A 7,776-nucleotide genomic window follows, 5' to 3' on the forward strand; every position below is an offset into this window, starting at 1 on the left:
GACTTTTCTCAACTCCTTCTTCCAAGATATTCTAGGGTATTTTCAACCATGACTCCCACATACACCACAGGAAGAAGAAGAAAGGGGGGAGAAACTGAGAGAGTCTCTTGTAAGCAATATTTTCCAGTGGATGCAAGATCAGTGGTGTGGATAATTGTAAGACATCAGTAAACCAATGTTTTGGTTTTCCGTTTTTGCTATTATTAATCAACTTTACTTTAATCTTAAGAAACTACTCATAGTATAAAAGAATACCCTTTAAATATGAAACTCATAAATTGGACTATATGTTATTAAATATTATTAGTTATTAAATATTATTAGTGCAGTTGCCAAATGAATACAGGAGTTCAGGGACACAACCAGCCTGGATTTCAGTTTTAATTACGGTAGTCTGAGATAAAATAGCCCACACTAAGGAAATTGATGCATTATGCTCTAAAATACCAAGGTACCAAGCAGTCTACCTCTACAATACTATGTGAAGTAGTTGCAGTATCAATTTGGAGAATAATGACTTGAAGGAAACATTGTTAAAAATAGCCTTTCCAAGGAAAACGCAGCAATTATCATACAGGAAATGAACCAACATTCAGAAAAACATTCAAGCTTCAATTTGAAAGTGGCCTACTAACCATTTGGAAGATCTAATGACAGACGGTTTAACAGTAATTGTTGTAAGGATCCTGGGTGCTGTTTGAAACAATACAGTACAACAACAACAATACAATACAACAATACAATTACTGACAGCTTAATGTACCTAAGTAATAATAAAGGTAAACATACACAAACATAACTGAAAAGATAAAATACATCTTATCAGGTTTGGGTAAGAAAAAGAGGTTTAGAGAACTGAAAAGGATGGAAGATACAATGCAAAAGGTATGACAGCCTTTCTTGGTATTGCTAGAGGTTTGTTTATGGTAGGTTTTTCATGAAGAAGGGTGAATTGTGAGGTTCTTGGTGCTCTCTGAGTTTGGTTGTATTTTTGCAGACTTTTCATTACCCAACTAGGTAACATTATCAGTGGTAGAATACCCCAACTAAGGAACTACCAACTCAGACAAACAATAAAACAAATGAATCAAAGATCCACCAGAAATATCCCACCAATACTGCCAGGGCAAATAACTTGTATATAAACAATATCCTACAGAATTACCATGTGATAAGATGGGCAGCCAATAAAGTTAATAAATAAATAAAACTCAGAGCATAATATTTTTGTTAGGATCTATGGATGGAATTATAATGGAACAATCTCATGTTTTATTGTTACCGTATATACTCGAGTATAGGCCGACCCGAATATAAGCCGAGGCACCTAATTTTACCATAAAAAACTGGAAAAGTTATTGACTCGAGTATAAGCCTAGGGTGGGAAATGCAGCAGCTACCGATAAATTTCAAAAATAAAAATAGATACCAATAATGCCATTGCCCATTGAATAACATATACAGCCTGCCTGTGCCCATTAAATATACAGTAGCCATTGTAAAAATTTGCTCTGCATAACAAATTATTATCACACAATACCGGTGTATTCAATGAAATACTTCACTCACCTCATGATGCTGATGTCCCGCTGTGATGATGATGTCCCGCCTCTTATGACACACGGCACAGTGATTCCTATCATTGGATCACTGTACCAGAGGAGGTGGGACATCGCTATGTGGCTGCTTGCCATAACAAGGAAGAGGTGGGACATCGTTGCAGAGCGGCAGGAGGGGGAGGAAGGGGAATCGTAAGATAGCCCTGCATTACATTAGAACTTGAGGAGGGGGGATGGTGCGGTGCACGCTGCGCGACAAACTGACACAGAGGGAGGGGAAACTCAGGGGCGCTGGGCCATTCACGAGCGTCACCCAGCGGCATGGCCCCGCCCCTTTTTCTCCTCCATTTCGAGCAAATTTTTCACTGACTCGAGTATAAGCCGAGGCGGCTTTTTTCAGCTCAAAAAGTGGGCTGAAAAACTAGGCTTATACTTGAGTATATACAGTATATGATAAAAGCAGCATGTCTTCACATATTCAGCATTTGAAAGGTCTTACAATACCCACAATATACAAATAATTAATAAAAGTGACATAACTCACAACAAGGGAGTTGTGAGAGAAAAATCACTGAAGAAATTCATCTATAATTGGAAGCCCTTTGCAACTTTTTTTGCAGAAGGTGGAGATAAATTAAATATGGTTTTGGCAAAATTTTAAAAGGATTTTTTTCTTTCCCTTTTTTGGGGGGGGAGGGGTATGGACATTTTATTACAATCTTAAGCAATGAGTCAAATGTAAGTGTTCTTCATAACGTTGGAATAACGTTCTTTATAACGTTGGAACGTTCTTTATAATGTTAGAAGACACTCCTTGTATATATTTTTGTTTTCCTTTCTTTTTCTTTAAAGGTTGTGTTCATTTAACAAAAAGAAAAAAATCTTCAAATGACAAAATACATTAAAGTTTGGGGGAAGGTTCCTGTGTTGGAGTAATTATCCAAGCGAATGACTTCCTGAATAAATCTATTTTACATTATTTTAAAAGTTGACTGACTCCTTCACTGAAAACCGTTATGTAGAACCCATTCAATCACTTATAGGCAGTCTTTAAAGAGCTAGTATTTTCTCCCTAAGAATCCTAAGATTTACCAATAGGACCTGAGAATAAAATACTGTAAATGGTTTAGTAAAGGGTCCATCGTGATCACATTTGGGTGTGATGCTGGTAGATGCTCAAGAGATGTATCTGTTCACACTTGCTACCTTGACTGAGATAGCTACTTGTGTCTACCCTTTCTATCTTCTAGTTGCAGCCAGTTTTCATGACTATAAAGAGCTACTAGTGGTTAATTTAAAGTTTAGTTTTAGTAGACATGCACTGTAGTAAAGTAGAAATTATAGCCAGCAGCAAAGAAAGGAATCACAAACTATGGCAATGTGAAAAGTATTTTATATAAAAATAACTTCGTTCCTACACTGTCTCAAATCTTCCCATTAACATGATCTGCAAATGGCTCAGACTAGAATCTATGTTGCAAGCAAATGTAAATATGTTGTTACAAATGATCATTACATCGCATCTCTGATAAATAATTAACAGCTAAGCCAACACTGATTAAATCAAAGAAAATAACAAATAAGGAAAATCCTTTACACAAAATTCATTGGACTATTGCACAAATGAGTCGCCCAGGCTTAACCCACACATCAAAGAAGAAGATCTGCAAACAGAATATAAGTTAATTAAAATATTTTCCCCACCCAAGTTACACATTTGCCAAATTATAAGGTATGTAAACATTTGCCCTACACCCCTGCAAGGACCATCTTTCTTATAAATATCTCTGTTGTCTTTATCCCCATTTATATAAGGTGACCAGATGTCCCGATTTCAGCGGGATGGTCACGCTTTATAACAATTTGTCCCGTATCCCGGGCCGTTTTTAAAAAGTCCCAATTTTCTGGCTTCATGTTGAAAGCCCAGTGGATTTGCTTAAGAAATCCTAACCAGGGCAAGACAAAAGACACTCTGTCTAACCCCTCTCTATGTCTCAGTACATTCATTGAAGATATTAAAACTTTAAAGCAAGAAAACGGACCCCCCCCCCGTGCCCCTTTTACCTTGTTTTATAAGAAAAATTGACCAAGTACCATAGAGCTCCAGGAAATACGTGGCTAGAGGGGCTGTGAGTGTTACTTCCTGGATTTTCCGGAGGGGAGGGGCACGGAGGTTGGAGGTCGGCTCGTGTGGAAGAAAAAATGGTGGCAAATTTTCTTTGAAAAATATTTCCCTGACTAATTTCACCATTTTAATTTGATCAGTTCTTTGTATTAACATCTACATCATTCTGGATTGACTTGTGCCTGCTGGTAAGTGAGCTGGGTTTTTTTCTTTTATTTTTTTAATGTATTTTAATATAATATTTTATTTATTGTGCATAGGATTTTTTTAAATAGCTTTATTCTGTGTGGATTCTTTTTTTAAATTGTCTTAGACTATTTAAAAAAAGATTCTATCCAAAATACAAAATACCAGCTGCAGTTATTCACTTAAGAACTGTGGCAAGAAAGGTGGTATAGTGACCAAAGTTACAATGGCATTGAAAAAAGTGACTGATGACCATTTTTCACATTTAGCGACCATTTTCACACTTAGCGACCATTGCAGCATCCTCATGGTCACGCGATCAAAATTTTGATGTTTGGCAACAGATTCGTATTTATGATGGTTTCAGTGTCCTGGGGTCATATAATCACCTTTTGACAAAGTCAAATGGGGAAACCAGATTCACTTATGTTACTAACTTATCAGCTGCAGTTATTCACTTAAGAACTGTGGCAAGAAAGGTGGTATAATGGGCTTAGTGACCAAAGTTACAATGGCATTGAAAAAAGTGACTGATGATCATTTTTCACACTTAGTGACCATTTTCACACTTAGTGACCATTGCAGCATCCTCATGGTCACGTGATCAAAATTTTGATGTTTGGCAACAGTTACAATTTATATTTGTAAATTGTAGTTATGTTGAAATAAAAAAATACAATACTATTTTTGCATTATATGAAAATTTTTGTTGCTCCGTATAAAATTTTTAATCAAGCCCCTCCCCCCCCGGTCAAAGGTGTTCCTCTTTACCAATCTGAAAATCTGGTCACCTTACATTTGTAGCTATCTTCAAAAGCAGATTCCCTGCTCTCAAAAATAAACTACATCCTTTCCATGCAGCATGTTTGGGATCTGTTTTATGAAACCCTGGCTTGGATCAGGAATCCAAATTCTCTTGACTGTAAAATTACTGTAATCTATTCTGTAACAAGGCAATATTCTCCTTTTGTTTCTTGGCATATGAATGGTGTAAATATGAACAAGAATAAATTAGAAATGAAAAAAACCCTCAATTAACTTACGTTTCAATTAATTTCCTAGCCTATAAAAGATTATCCATCTAATACAGCAAACCTAGTTTGTGGATATACAAACATTCATGGTAGGAAAATAGGAAACTAATTACTACTGGAATTGGTGTAGTGTGCTCTGTCTCCAGTTTGCTCTGTCTCCAGTTCCTACCAATATGTGACAAAACTGTGGGAAATAGCAGCTGCTCTTAAGCAAGTTTTTCTAATATATAAAAAAAACCTTATGTCTCCTAATTGTACATGCTATCATTAAATTGTTATCAGTTTTTCAGTCCTTCGGGTTCCATACTCTAAGGCTATACGCCTGCTTTACTTTTACATACCTAATCAGAGAACTTATATGGAAGCAGCAAATCTAGACCCAGTAATAGTTACAGCTAATTTATATTTTCTACTGTGAAGCCTGTTTTCAAAAAACATGTGACAGAATCCCACACTGTGTACATGTTGGAAATCCCTGATATTGGAAATCCCTGATTAAACTTTACTGATTAAAATCATGTATTAATTTGTCCATCTCTCCTACCCACCATGTTAAAAACTAATGCTGTCACTTCAAAAGCCTCTATTGACTTTTGTCAGTTTAGCTCTTCACCAAGCTCATTTAGGTATTTTGTAGCTTTCAGCAATTTATTTTCAGCTCCAGATAATGCAGCGTTTTCCTGGAAATACTCAGCATTCCTGCTATCTGCTATGTGGGGCCATTTCTTGCTAATCGTTTTCATTTGTAAGGCCTCTTTCACTGTACGTTTTTCTTCATTCTCTATTTGCCGTTCAAAAGTTTTTATTATGCATTTTATAAGCTAGACTGGAAACATGAATATGAAAATCATAATGCTAATGAGAAATGAATATTTTATAGCAATTAAGAACCAGAAGCAAAAGCTCAACTTCTGATGATTGCACAAACATGTCTGAGTAGTTTTTCTTGACAGACATCAGTAAGAAGTAGTTTGACATTCCCAGGACCAAAAACCACCCAGCTAAATTCAATCATGTCCAATCCTTTATTTGCTTTTGCCTAATGGACAGATTCTCGCTAAACTAAAGCTATAACCTTCTAACCTACTGGATATATCCAGAGATATTCTAAACTGAACTACCCTGAACCTCTTCCTCCCTACCCCACCCAGCCTGGGATTGCGCAGATTGTTAATCTGGTTCTCTTTGTGGGAAAGCTTTATGTTGCCCAAACTATCCCTCCCTTCCTTTCTCCAGGTGCACATTCCATCACAGCCAAGCTTCTTGGGTGAGAAGTAAAACATTTTGTTCTTCTTCCACAAAGAAAAAACAACAATAATTCAGTTGCCTTTTGAAAAAGCATCTTTGATACCACCTCCAGAATGTTTGTTCAAATTCCCAGTCTTGGTTTTAACCCTGGAATTTCCAGGCAGCCTTCCGCCTTAGTACTAACCAGGTCTAACTGGCTGACCCTAAGGTGGACACTTATGAAAATATGCCCCCATGCTAAATAGTAGAGCAGCCTGCTTTAGAGCTGGCACTGGATATGCAGATGATCCTGTGACTGGTAGATTTTTTTTTCTCCTGATGGTTGATGAATTGCTGAACAGGGTGGAAGGCAAATTGAGGACTCAACAAATTGCTTTGCCCAGTGCATGCTGAACATACAAAACCAGGACTGCAGCATTTGGCAGTGACTCAGAACAGAGACTGGATAAGGATCGGTACTGCAGGAAGCAAATTTCATGTCAGTATAATTATTGCTGACTCAAACAGCTATCAGATGGATAGTTTTGTTACTGAGCAGGGAAAAGGTCCAAGACTAAAGTTATTCTTTGTAGGCTGGTCACGTAAGACAGGATCATCTAGCCTGCAATTGTATGTTCAGAGCCAGATAGTATAGGATATAGTATGCCCTATTTGGCAAAACTGCATTGGTAAAACAACACCAGAGTGTAATGCCGTGAGCAGATTTCCTCTACTAGCAGCATGGCAAACTTCTCTCCTTCCCTGGAGCTGGAAAACCGATGTAGCTACATATACTTATATCCTGTTATTAGTTTTTATTATTAGTTACTGGTTCCATAAAACAAAATATTTTTATTATTCTATTTAGCTGCAGAAATAATAATGTTAACCTAGTATGCTTTACGTTTAGACAATAATCTTTTCTTTAAAAAGGTGTATTCATAATAAACCAAGAAGAAAAATATATCATTTGGTTGTGTTATTTTTTAATGAACAGTAGTATTCAGGACTTTAAGCCATAAAATAGAATCATATTAAAATCCTGGCAATTTTAATATAGTGGAGGACAATGTGTAACTTTCCATATACAACTCTTTCAATATTAGCAATTTTTCTGAGTTGCACAATGCCTATTCTGAGTTGCACAATGCCTATTCTCGCTTGAATGACAATGGAGCATATACTCAAGTCTATCTCTAAAGTCAATGAGGTTTACAAAATCTTTACTTTAATTTACTTATGCTCTAAGTACACATCGCTCTAAAGGCAATAATTTAGGATGAAGTAGAGATCTGCCATTTTCACACAATTTAAAAGTACGATGCTGATTTGTCTTACTTTAAATGGCATTTGTTTCCTTTAATTAAACCTAATAGAATGTGCCACTCAAACCTGGCACTTTTATGATGTTTCTTCTTCTTCTTCTTCTTCTTCTTCTTCTTCTTCTTCTTCTTCTTCTTCTTCTTCTTCTTCTTCTTCTTCTTCTTCTTCTTTTTCATCATCATCATCATCATCATCATCATCATCATCATCATCATGTATCAATTTATCCGCTCCTAAAAATCCTAAAATAGGGAACCTATTTATGTAGACCCCTTTGATTGCACATGATTGGAGGATATAGAGAATTTTCCATGGATAGAAA

The sequence above is a fragment of the Thamnophis sirtalis genome, unplaced genomic scaffold, assembly GCF_051295495.1.
Source record: "Thamnophis sirtalis isolate CommonGarterSnake01/CBP01778 unplaced genomic scaffold, rThaSir2_p1.2 scaffold_2, whole genome shotgun sequence".
Classification (NCBI taxonomy): domain Eukaryota; kingdom Metazoa; phylum Chordata; class Lepidosauria; order Squamata; family Natricidae; genus Thamnophis; species Thamnophis sirtalis.